This window comes from Nyctereutes procyonoides, unplaced genomic scaffold (assembly GCF_905146905.1).
Source record: "Nyctereutes procyonoides isolate TBG_1078 unplaced genomic scaffold, NYPRO_anot_genome, whole genome shotgun sequence".
Classification (NCBI taxonomy): domain Eukaryota; kingdom Metazoa; phylum Chordata; class Mammalia; order Carnivora; family Canidae; genus Nyctereutes; species Nyctereutes procyonoides.
In genome coordinates this window covers 77,273,530-77,287,092 of record NW_026575126.1, presented here as the reverse complement: position 1 = coordinate 77,287,092, position 13,563 = coordinate 77,273,530, and the positions used below count along the sequence as shown (strand labels likewise).

General features: G+C 38.1%; 1 protein-coding gene and 1 pseudogene across 1 annotated transcript in view; one reads left to right on the top strand and one right to left on the bottom strand.

The window, feature by feature from the left end:
- Positions 1–13,563, top strand: part of TPST1 (tyrosylprotein sulfotransferase 1) — a 142,609-nt gene that overhangs the window by 115,035 nt on the left and 14,011 nt on the right. The window lies entirely within an intron of this gene.
- On the bottom strand, positions 4,826–5,192 carry LOC129519287 (40S ribosomal protein S20-like; annotated as a pseudogene).

Sequence of the window (13,563 nt, the reverse complement as noted above, 5' to 3'; positions counted from 1 at the left end):
GTTTCTTTGATGGTAGAAATTCTTGTCTCTTAGCAGTAGTCTTCTATCTCTGCCCATGCCCTTGGCTCTGAGAAAGTTTTTTATTTTTTTTATTTTTTTATTTTATTTTTTTTTAATTTTTTTTTTATTTATTTATGATAGTCACACAGAATGAGAGAGAGAGGCAGAGACACAGGCAGAGGGAGAAGCAGGCTCCATGCACTGGGAGCCCGACGTGGGATTCGATCCTGGGTCTCCAGGATCGTGCCCTGGGCCAAAGGCAGGCGCTAAACCACTGTGCCACCCAGGGATCCCGAAAGTTTTTTAAAAATAGCCTCGGATTGAAAAGGCAAAACTCAAAATTTAGTCTTTGCCCCCAGACTTATCTTTTTGTTTGGTGGAGAATTCTTAACAATATTTAGAAAGGCCTACATTAGGCTTTTGCTTTTTTTTTTTTTTTTTCAAGTCTTCACTCCCTCTACATACACTTACTTTAACTTGATATACAGAATTTGACTTTTTCAATCCTGAAAATGTCCAAATTATTGTACCTTCAGTTTCAATTTGGCCTTAACAGAGCTGTTTTTACTTTCAAATATTTATTGATGGCAGGATTTACCGAAGACTAAAAAAATTCATCAACAAATACCAACATCTGGACTTTAACTTTGCCCAGTGTTACATATAACCTCCATAGGGACATGATCAGTGTCCTAAGGTACAATATTTGATAGTGTTTAACCTACAAGGACTGAAGTTGCTACAAAAAGTTTCACATTCCCTGTTTGGTCTTGTGGGGTCCCTACGAGTACTCTCTGACGATTCTACCTCTTAACTTTATATTACAGTTTCTCATTCCCAATATGAAGTTCTTAGTTTCAAGCAACAGGAACCAACTCAGGCTGATTTAAGCAGAAAGATAATGTATTAAAAAGGTATAAGATGGGCAGCCTGGGTGGCTCAGCGATTTAGCACCGCCTCAAGCCCAGGGCCTGATCCTGGAGTCCCGGGATTGAGTCCTGTGTCGGGCTCCCTGCATGGAGCATGCTTCTCCCTCTGCCTGTGTCTCTGCCTCTCTCTGTGTGTTTCTCATGAATAAATAAATAAAATCTTAAAAAAAAAAAAAGGTATAAGATGACATAAATAAACCCTACCATTTATGATTAATCGTTTTTCAAAAAGATTGCCAAGATGGGGCGCCTGGGTGGTTCAGTGGTTGAGCATCTGCCTTGGGCTCAGGTCATGATTCTGAGGTCTGGGATTGAGTCCCACATTGGGCCCCCCACAGGGAGCCTGCTTCTCTCTCTGCCTATGTCTCTGCCTCTCTCTGTGCCTCTTATGAATAAATAAATAAAATCTTAAAAAAAAAAAAAGCATGCCAAGACAATTCAATGGGAAAAGAATAGTCTTTCCAACAAATGGTGCTGGGACAACTGGATGTTGACACGCAAAGACTGAAATTGGATCCCGTAATATTGTACACAGAAATTAACTCAAAATGAATTATAGACCTAAATGTAAGAGCTAAAACTGTAAAACTTGTAGAAGAAACATAGGAATAAATATTTATAGCTTTATATGTGACATTAGTTTTGTAGTTATTGGACTGCATTGAAGTTAAAAACCTTTGTGCTGTAAATAATACCATCAAGAAAGTAAAAAGACAACACATAGAATATCCAGATGCTAGAGTCTAGAATATGTAAAGAATTCTATGACTCTATAATGAGATTTCACATCATCCAATTTAAAAATGGGCAAAGAGTGGACACTTCTCTAAAGAAGATAAAGAAATAGGGGCACCTGGGTGACTCGATCAGTTAAGCATCCTACTCTTGGTTTCAGCTCAAGACATGATCTTGTAGGTCATGAGATTGAGCCCTGAGTTGGGTTCCATGCTCAGGGGGGAATCTGCTTGAAGATTCTCTCCCTCTGTCCCTCCCCCACTCTCTCTTCCTCTCTCTCAAATAAATAAATCTTAAAAAGAAAGATACAGAGGTAGCTAATAAACACATGAAAAGATGCTTAATATCATTAATCATTAGGGAGATGCAAATCAAAAACACAATTAGATACTACTTCACATCCACTAAGATGCCTATAATAAAAATATATGAAAAATAGTATGGTAGTTCTTCAAAATATATGAAAGCAGATACTCCTGTTTGTATGCCAGCGTTCAGAGCAGCATTATTCAAAATAGCCAAAAGGTCTGAACAACAACCCGTTGTCCATCAACAGATGGACAAATAAATAAAATGGAAAAAATTGATGGATGGATGGATAAATAAAATGTACTATATACATACAGTGGAATGAAATTCCTTAAAATGGACTGAATTTTGATACATGCTGCCACCTTGAAGGCAGACATTATGCTAAGTGGGCTAAGTGAAATAGCCAGATAACAAAAGGACAAATATTGTATGATTCTACTTACACGGGGCACTTAGAATAGTCAATAATAGAAACTAAAGTAGAACAGTAGTTATCAGGAACTGGATGAATGAAGGGATTAGCTATTATTTAATAGATATTATTAGTTAATAGGTAGAGTTTCAGTAAGGGATGATAAAAAAATTCTTGAAATGGATTGTGGAGATAGCTGCACGACAGTGTGAATGCACTTAATGCCATTGAACTATATACTTTAAAATGGTTAAAATGGTATGGAACTGGTGAATCACTATATTGTATACCTGAAACTAATATACTGTGTGTTAACTACCCCAGAATTAAAATTTTTAAAAATTTAAATGGTTAAAATGGGAAATTTTGTTATATATTTTACCATAATAAAAACAAAAAAATATTTAGTAATGTTTTTCCAAGTATGTGGATACATTAGTATCCTTATACAATGCTGGTGGGAATATAAAATGGTACAATAACTTTGGAAAACAGACTGGCAGTTCCTCAAAAAGTTAAACACAGGGATCCCTGGGTGGCGCAGTGGTTTGGCGCCTGCCTTTGGCCCAGGGCGCAATCCTGGAGACCCGGGATCGAGTCCCACGTCGGGCTCCTGGTGCATGGAGCCTGCTTGTCCCTCTGCCTGTGTCTCTGCCTCTCTCTCTCTCTGTGACTATCATAAATAAATAAAAATTAAAATTAAAAAAAAAAGTTAAACACAAAATGGACAAAGGCCTTAGTATTTCTCCAAAGAAGATTAACACAAATGGCCAATAAACATATGAAAAGATGCTTGGCTTATATTTTTTTATGAGATGTCAGATGTGTCCATAAGAGGAATTTGAGAAGAGGCTTAGGAAAACAAAGTTTATTATATTTACAGGTCCTACAGATAGAAGTCATGGCATCCCATGCAGGGCTATGTGGAAAAGCTACCAAGGTGGTTAAGGACAGAAGATAGGAGCAAGGGGAGGGGTTAGGCCAGAGTATTTATTGGGGGTTTCCAAATGAAGGGCAAGACAGGGCAGAGTGAACAGTTTAGGATTGGCTAGTTTAACTTATTTTAGTAGTATCTGGGCTTCCAGATGGTTGCACTTGCCTGACGACTGATCCCAGGATGATTAAGTCAGAGGAATACTGTCTTTTGGGGTATAGGGACTAGATAGAGGAGTTTAGGCCCTGGGTTGCTCAGTATGTATATCAAAGACCTGCTTTGAGCTGGGTCCTTTGCTGTCTGTAAGAATTGGTGAGTCCTGGAGGGGCAGTCTCTCTCCAGCCAGGAAATTGTTTTCTGGGAGGTGTTTTTTTTTTTTTTTTTATGGTGTCAAAATATGATATGCAGGAATTAAAAACCATTAAAATGAAATGTTCAGTATCATTTGCATGAAATGCATACTGAAACCAGAAGATACCCTATCACATTCATTAGGATGGCTATGTTTCAGAGAAAGAAAAGGAGGGGCACCTGGGTGGCTTAGTCAGTTAAGCATCCAACTCTTGATTTTGGCTCAAGACATGATCTCAAGGCCATGGAATTGAGCCCCACATTGGACTCCACGTGGAGTCTATTTGTCCCTCTCCCTCTGCTCCTCCCAAGCCCCCCTTCAGTTCTCTCTCTCAAATAAATAAATAAAATATTTTTTAAAAAATCTTTAAAGAAAATTACAGATGTTGGTGAGGATGTAAGAGAAATTAGAACCTCCATGCATGAATGGTGCAAACATAAAATGATGCAGTCACTTTTGATAGTTCATCAAAAAGTTAAACATAGAATTACCACATAACCTAGCAATTCCATTTCTAGGTATATGTCCAGAAGGATTGAAAGGAAGGACTTTCAATTATTTGTAAGATTGGTGTACAGATTATTTGTACATTTGTATTTGTATTTGTTCATAACAGCATTATTTGCAATAGCCAAAAGGTGGAAACAACCCAAACATCCATTGATGGATGAGTAGATAAACAGGTGGTGTATACATACAATGGAATATTTTTCAGCTTTAAAAAGGAATGAAATTCTGATACCTACTCAAACTTCGATTTCAACTAAAAACATTATGCTAAGGGAAGTAAGCCAAATACAAAAGGACAAATGTTATATGATTCTATTTGTGCTTAGATAGGATAGGCAAGTTCATAGAAATAGAAAGTAAAGCAGATTATCAGGGGTAGGCTATGATTCCATTTCCATTAAGTTCAAAGTTACTCTTATTGTCAGAAGACACGTTATGACTAGAGGGAGGCATAAGATAAGATGGTGGATCATTTTCTATTTCTTAATCTGTGTTCGTTCTGTAAAATTTCAAGAGCTGTTCAATCATAATTTGCACATTCTTCATAATATGTTGTACTTTAGTTAAATTCTACTTAAAATTGGGGGGAAAAAAGATCTCTGGATTTCAGGGTTTTTTGTTTTTTTTTAACAACTGATAATTTATTTAAAAAGATTGATGCAGGCATGTACAATGGTGACTTCAACCCCTGGCTCAATACTGATGGAAGTAATCTGCTTGATAGTCTCAGAAGGACTGTGCAAATCAGTGAGTCACTCATGGATTCTCATCTAAAAATAATCCCAAATCTTAGAGCCTTCCCCACAAGTTTTTCTTACATGGATTCTTAGAGTCCTGGGGGCATCCGAACTGGTCCTTTCACTTTGAGATTTGTATCCTTTGTGCCTCTGACCTAGTCGGCCCATATCTTCTCCAGAGATTTTATGTTGCAGCTGATTAGAGTAATTCTAATTCTGTGAATCGCCACCTCTGGTTCCATGGGTGCCTTCCTGTGTCTTTAAAAGCCATGGCTGACTGCGCACAGCTTCCTGACCAACTTGTTCCTGGGAGAGCGACCAGTGGGGACTCAGGAGCAGGAGTGGGGTGCCCAGAGCTCTGCTGTAGCTGCCACCACATCTTCCTCAAAGAGAGGAGTTCAGTTTTTAAATGCTGAAAAGATAGCCATTTTCTCTTCATCTTGTAATCATCTAAAAACAATAACCATAACAAGCAGTGGAGACAAAGATCCTGTGTTTGACACTTGGAGAAATCTGCAGGCCCAAACAAGAGGACACAGAGGAAGAGCATCAAGTGCAATGAAGAGCAAATAGAAATGGGAAGACACATTGAGGATGATCAAGTGCAGTGAAGGTCCAGTAAAGGTGACAGGACCTCCAGTGTGGGTACATTACGGAAGAACACAGGTTTCCACAGAATTGGCAAGCTCAAGGGCAAAACCAACAGTTTCTTGTCTGTAACAAGAACAGTACATAGCCAAGTGCCAGTACTCCCTAGATGGGATTTGACGTGAAATATTGTGAAGCAGGGAGGGAAGAGACTGAACACAGTGTGTATAAGCCATTTTTGTACAGTGCTGTCTGTTGTGAAGTGGGTTGAAGGAAAGAGTCAGCAATCATCTTGGTTAGTTGTTGAGAAATGAAGGTAGAAAACCCAGTTCTCAGGACACCCGGGTGACTCATGGTTGGGCGCCTGCCTTTGGCTCAGGTCAGATCCTGGGATCCAGGATCAAGTGCTGCATCGGGCTCCCTGCAAGGAGCCTGCTTCTCCCTCTGCCTGTGTCTCTACCTCTCTCTCTCTCAGTCTGTGTCTCATGAATAATTAAATAAATCTTAAAAAAACAAACAAAACAACCAGTTCTCATATACAACCTAAAGAGAATTGCTACCAAGCTAGAATGTGACCCTGGGTCTTCCTTAGTATGAACCTCTTGTAAATATTTGACATATAAACAACTCCTCTCTTTCAAAAATGAGTAATAAATCAAAAAGGAATACATATCAGAGGAAAATTTGACCAGCATATAGCCATGAATTTTTTTAATTAATGAAGTAATCATCTATTAATAATTATTACTAATGGCACACCTAGCTTGCTTAGTTAGTGCACTGTGAGACTTGACCTCAGGGGTCATGAGTTTAAGACCCATGTTGGTCACAGAGCCTACTTTTAAAAATTATTAATAATTATACTGAAGGGGATAATGAAGCAGGGGCAAGTATTTGTTAATTTCAGGGGTTTTTTTTTTTAAAGATTTTATTTATTAAGGAGAGACACAGAGAGAGGCAGAGACACAGGCTCTGTGGGGAGCCTGATGCAGAACTCGATCCCAGGACCCCAGGATCACGACCTGGGACAAAGGCAGATGCTCAACTGCTGAGCTACTCAGGCGTCCCAGTTTCAATTTTTATATAGAGATAAGATTTATCTCCCACCAAGACTCATGAGGTGAGGCAATTAATAAATGTAGAAAAGAGATTCAAATACTGGGCAGCCAAATAGAGCATAGATGCCAGGGCGTGATCCCGGGGTGCTGGGATCGAGTCCTTCATCAGGCTCTCTGCATGGAGCCTGCTTCTCCCTCTCCCTGTGTGTCTGCCTCTGTGTGTGTGTGTGTGTATGTGTGTGTGTCTGTCTTTCTGTGTCTCTCATAAATAAATAAATAAATAAATAGATAGATAAATAAATAATTTGGGGGGGAAAAACAACTTTTAACATTATCCTTCTGCCTCAATACTGATTCCTAGCTCTTAAATCTAGTTTAACTGAACATCTTAACAGAGTGAAGATGTGACATACCACCTTACTCTTAATCTCACTTTTTCTTTGTAGGGCTTCTACTCTACAGGGAATGTCATTGTCTTCACTTAGCTTTCCTTTTTCATCATGACCATTTTTAAAAAGGAAAATGAAGCAAAGCACTTATATCTATAATTTGATTTTTCTAGAATGATCTTCCAGACAAGAAAGAAAATATTGTGATTAGAGGTCTTGGAAAATGTATTCTTCTTTCTCTTACTTAAGTTTTGCTAATATTGGAGCCAGGGAGAATTTCTTAGATAGTCTACCATTTTTTTTCTTTGCCACCTGTCACCAGTTGGTTCCTTTTTGAACATTTCAAAATGCAATTAAGCAAAAGAGAATACTTTTTTTTGTTAAGCTATCTAATTTATTTTTAAGATTCATGAGACACAGAGAGGCAGAAACATAGGCAGAGGGAGAAGTAGGCCCTACTGGGAGCCTGATTCAAGACTCGATTCCAGGACCCCAGGATCATGACTTGAGCCAAAGGCAGACACTCAACCACTGAGCCACCCAGGCATCCCCTATCTAATGTTTTTATCAAGTAATAATCTTAAATTCTTAAGTTCTTTTATTTCTAGGAGTAGGATTGAATAGAATGATAGAATGAATGACAACATTCTATAAAGTAATACCATATTTAGCCCTGAGGGTTCAGTTGGTTCAAATCAGGAAGTCCCATTAGAGTTATTTTTTCTTTCTCTCTGTGTTCAATCTTTACAGTAAGTTGGCCTCAGAAACTATTCTCAGTCCTTTATCTATAAAAGTGGAGACCACTGTGAAAGGATCTCATTTATTCCTTTTTCATCCAACTGTTTATTTGTTCCTATATTTAGGATATAAAGATGATTGACTCTCCAAGAAATATGGTGAAGATAGATCTGTAATTAGCTATTATTCAGTGTGATAACTGCCATAAAGTAAGGGACTTAGGATGCCACGAAGGCACAGTATTGACTGTACTTGTGTGTATTAACTATCTTTCAGTGTTCTGAAAATTCAGTTTGGTACCATTACCTTTGAGTGGAAATGATTTTACATTTTTGTCTGAATAAGTGTCCTGTGGTCAAATGTTATGATTTCTTAATCATCCTGCAAGCTTAACTTTTTTCCCAGGAAATCAAAGTCTTAAGGCTAAATTTGCTGTATTTATACTACTTTATATAATAGAAATAGGTTCCTGTTTCAGTTATTACACTTTGCCAATTCAGTTCACATTCCAATCCACCTTATCAAACTTCACTTAAGAATCAATACACTGAAACATGTCTTTTTCTTAAAAACATTGTTAGAGTAGAAAATCATGCTTATTTTTTTTTTTTAAGATTTTATTTATTTATTCATGAGAGACACACAGAGAGAGGCAGACACAGGCAGAGGGAGAAGCAGGCTCCCTGAGGGGAACCCCATGCGGGACTTGATCCTAGGACCCCAGGATCATGACCTGAGCCAAGGGCAGAAGCTCAGCCACTGAGCCACCCAAGTGCCCCAGAAGATCATGCTTCTGAGATGATTTTTTCTTGATATAGAATATATTAATAACATTTATCTAGTTGTTTCTAGGCAGCACAAGACCATGAAGCTCTACAAGAACCCAATCTGAGATTTGCAAAGCTGCCAAAATATTTTAAGACAAATGAGAATCTGTAAACATACATGTTATCAACTGGTTCATATTTGTGTTTTAGAGATAATAAATTTCTAATAAGCCACAAGAGCCCAGTGGGAATAAGGATGTAAATTTCAAAATCTGGATTCCTTCCTGTATTATCATATCTGGCTGGAATTGTGTTTTCTCTGAATGTGAAAATACCAAGTCATAATTTCTCAAGAGGGATACTTATTACATTATTAAAAACAATGAATTACATTAGAGGATAAATAACAGCAGGCCAAACATAGACCAATGATGAAAGTTTGCCATCAACTAAGGATTATGATTAATCTAGTTTTGTTCATTTGACTGGAATTAGAGAAAAGGAAAAAAAGAAAAAAAGGAATGGTGGAATATATAATAGAGTTTACAGTGGGTTTACAGAAAGAAGGAGGAATAAATTAGATTTGAGTTTACAGTGAAATTTGAATTCACAACCAGGTGTTGTGAGACTAATCTTTTAACCTTTGTGTACACACACATACACACATTATGAAGAAAATAATAAGCAAAAGCAACACCTAAAGTCAGCAGTGCCTGATATAGTGCTTAGCACATAATATGGTCATTATTAGTACGTGTTTCTGGAACTTGTTTAAAATTCTCTTGTTTTGAAAGAAGGTTTTGAGTTTAAGCAGGGATTGGTCTGCCATCTGCCTTTGTAAATAAAGTTTTGTCATAGCTAACTATGTTCATTTATTTATATATTGTCTATGTCCATTTCTGCACTACAGCTACAAAATTGAGTAGTTGGGAAAGTAACTGTATGGCTCACAAACCCTAAAGTATGTACCCACTAACCTTTTACAGAGTAGTTTGCCAACCCCTGAGTGTAATCCTCAGTTTCAGCCCGTACACAAAATGTGTATTTTTTATAATCCAGTGAGCTTTGTTTTTTTTTTTTAATATTTATTTATGATAGAGAGAGAGAGGCAGAGACATAGGCAGAGGGAGAAGCAGGCTCCATGCACTGGGAGCCGGACGTGGGATTCGATCCGCGTCTCCAGGATCGCGCCCTGGGCCAAAGGCAGGCGCCAAACCGCTGCGCCACCCAGGGATCCCTCCAATGAGCTTTGTAAAGTTAATATAGTTGTCATGTTGAAAAATGTTTTGATGCCCTGATTTTCCCTAACTTTTTCATGCTTAGAGAAAAATTTGAAGGACATCTTATACCTTTAACATGGATTCAGTACTTAACATTTTGCCATAGTTGCTTCATCTACTCATCTCTCTCCATATACATGTACACATAGATTTTTTTTTTTGCTGCTGCTGCTGTTGAATTATTTGAAAGTTACAGATATTGTGCTCCTTCAGCATACTGTTCTAGAAATAAGAGCATTCTTCTACATAACCCATGGTTTTAAAATTTAAAGACACATATATGGGCTTTTTGTTGTGTGGAAGGAGCAATACAAATACAGTTATCTTTTCTATAGTACATTGTTCATCTCTGTGTTCCCAGTTATAAACTGTAGAAATTCTAAGTATTATGCCTTAGTTATCTGTTGCTTACTTGTAGTAGCCTGAATAATGAATGGCCCCTAAAGATTTCCATGTCCTAATATCTGAAATCTGAATATGTTACCTTACACAGCAAAGGGGACTTTGCAGATATAATTAAGGAATTAAAAGTGTATCCTGTATTATATGATGGTCTCAGTGTAATCACAAGGGTCCTCCTAAGATGGGGGCAGGAGAGTTCAAAGCAAAGAAGGTGATAATCAGTGAAACAAATGTGACAGTGCCATAACTGCTCACATTGAAGATGCCAAGGCTGAGAATTTTCACACCCAATTTCAAAACTATCAACTCCTGGCTTTTTTTTTTTTTTAAACAATCCTTTCCTCATTTTCTCACTTGTCTTGCATTTTATTATAATCATCAAGAAAAACTTGGCCACCTTCAACACTTTGCTTGGAAATCTCCTTAGCTGGACCATCCAGTTAATTTGCCTCATTTTCTACTTTGTGTATAACTGCAAGTGACAGGGTTGCTGAACTTTCTATTATGATGACATAACAAAGATCCCCCTGCCTCCAAAGCAGGCTCCTGTGTGTGTGACTGTCATAAATAAATACAAAAATAAAAAATAAAAATAAAAATAAATAAATTTGTGGAGCTCAAAAAAGCAATAAATAAAAAATAAATATCTGGAGCTCACATTTTTATATGTATTTCTTTTTTTTAAACGATTTTATTTATTTATTCATGAGAGACAGAGAGAGAGAGGCAGAGACACAGGCAGAGGGAGAAGCAGGCTCCATGCAGGGAGCCCAATGTGGGACTGGATCCTGGGACTCCAGGATCACGCACTGGGCGGAAGGTAGGCGCTAAACTGCTGAGCCACCCAGGGATCCCCCATATGTATTTCTTTTAGACTTTATTAAGTGCTTTTCTTTGAGTGAATCAAAAGCAGTACAGTAACACAGACCTGGAAGGCCTGCTAGAGAGGGTGAAGGTGGAAGTGAGAAGGCAATCCCTGTTTGATACGTAGGCTTTGAGAAACTGCCTTCAAACTCACAAAGTATTGGAGCTTAGAGCGGAGTGATTTAAAACCTCTTAGTCTTTCCTTGTACCTCCAGTCTCTTGCAAATAATTAACAGTAAAGCTGAAGATTATGAGAATTAATGTCTCTCCTATCTTTTTTTTTTTTATCTTTTTCCCTGTATAACATAGAATATCTTTTCCAGTAGAGGTATGTTCCTCTATTTAGCAATTCCATAAATAGTGGTTTTCACCCTCCAGACACAGGTTACCTACCTGGACTTCAGAGCATGTGCATACTATGGGTATACCTTCATACATGGAGAAAGAACACTGACCAAAAATCAGCCAGCTGAGGAAGCACACCTGTAATTAGCCTCAATCTTCATATACAGAACTGCAGTCATCTTTTTGTGCTTCACAGCCAAGATGCTCAGGATATTTGCAGAACTTCTCAAACACGAAAGAGAGAAACCAAAAGAAAGAGAAGAGAGGATCTCAGAGGAAATAAAAACAATGTAATGAGCAAAAGAAAACATAAATGAACAATAATTAATGTTCTTGTAGAAATAAGATGAAGGAATAAGAACAAGATTTTTTTTTTAAACAACAGAAACAGAATTTAAAAATTTGGAAACTAAAAATAGCTGAAATTTAAAATCAGTAATAAAAGAATTAGAAAAATAAAGTTGAAAATCTCTTAGAAAGTAGAACAAAAGGATCAATAGATTACCTGGAGAGAAAAAAGAAATGAAAGGCATTATTCAGGTAGTCTAGCATTTGCCTAATTGGAGAGCAAGAAAGTGATGAAGACATTATTAAAGTTGTAATATAAAGACATTTCCAGGAACAGAAGGACGTGTGTCTCCAGTGCCAGTGAGTGAAGAAAACAAGCCTCATCAAGACACATTATCATAAAAATTATAGAACACTAGGAATAAAAAGAAAATTCTTAAAGCTTCTAGAGTGAAAACAAAGGTCACATAGGAAGGATCAGGAATTAGAATGATAGAAGCCTTGTCAACCCAAACATGGAAAACTAGAAGGTAGTGGCCCACTGCCATCATATCAAAGAAGAATTATTTATCTAGAATTATATAACCAGATAAACTTTCAGTCAAGTATTAGGATAAAATAAAGGCATGCACAATCACAAAAGGGTTGCCTTTTATTTAAACATTTATTTATTTTAAAGAGAGAAGTGGAGGAGGAGCAGAGGTAGAGAGAATCTCAAGCAGACTCCCCACTGAGCACAGAGACCAAGACAGGACTCCATCTTACGACCCTGACACTAAGATCTAAACACCCCCAAAGATTTGCTTCTTATACACCCTTTCTTAGCAGCTGCTGAAGAATGTACCAAAGAGGAAGGATTAACCAAGTAAATGGAAGACCTAGGCAAGGAAATGGGAATGAAAACCAGACAGGTGTGGAGAATGTGCAGAATGACAGCAAAGGAAAATCCCAAGACAGCACCTGAGCAGGAGACCCAGAGAACAAGCAGTTCAGATGGAAGTAAACAGAGGATTTCAGGAAGGATGTTTTGGGAAAGGGGGGAAAAATGGAAGAGGGGGATGTAAATGCCAAGAATCATAGACTACCTAGAGCAGAAATCTCCCACAGAAGTCAGTACTGTTAGGAATGTATAAACTGGGGACACCTGGGTGGCTCAGTCGGTTATGCATCTGCCTTCAGCTCAGGTTATGATCCCAGGCTCCTTGGGATCAAGCCCCATGTTGGGCTCCCTGCTTAGCGAGGAGCCTGCTTCTCCCTCTCCTCCCCGCTCATGCTCTCTCGCTGTCTCTCTCTTTCTCTCAAATATATAAAATCTTTAAAAGGAAAAAAAAAAGTACTGCATAAACTGTAAATGATGAATTTCCAGAGGCTCAGAGAGAGTTTAAAAGATTGAGTTAAAATCGCATAGTCGTAGGGAGCCCCCCAAATTCTCATGAATTTTACCTCCAGGAGGCCCACAAGCTTCTCTGGGTGAAGATCAAGAAAAATCCCCTGGTACTCTGACAGAGGGAAGGGAAAAGTAACCATTTTGAAATAAGCTTGGGATACTCTCTAGCAACAGCTTATCTTCAAAGTAGGCTCTTACCAAAGCCTAAAGGACTTAGGGGAAGGGGACTACCCAACTGTAGCCAGTCCAGTTCTTCTGTCTTACCTAAAGGAGTGAGAGGGGAAGCTGAGAAGATCTTGTAACGGTTACAACCCAGGGACACAGACTCAGTAAAATACTGAGATATAATTATGGGATTATAGAACACTTTCTCCTCCACCCCCCAAATGCACATGCCCTACCACCACACCAATCAGACTTTTGTATAATAACAGTGGATTGCTACTAAAAGAACTACAATGTTCAATGTTCTTTATTTTTTAAAGAAGTCTGTAGGGAAACCCCAGAACAACAAGGAGTACAAAAACAAGGACACT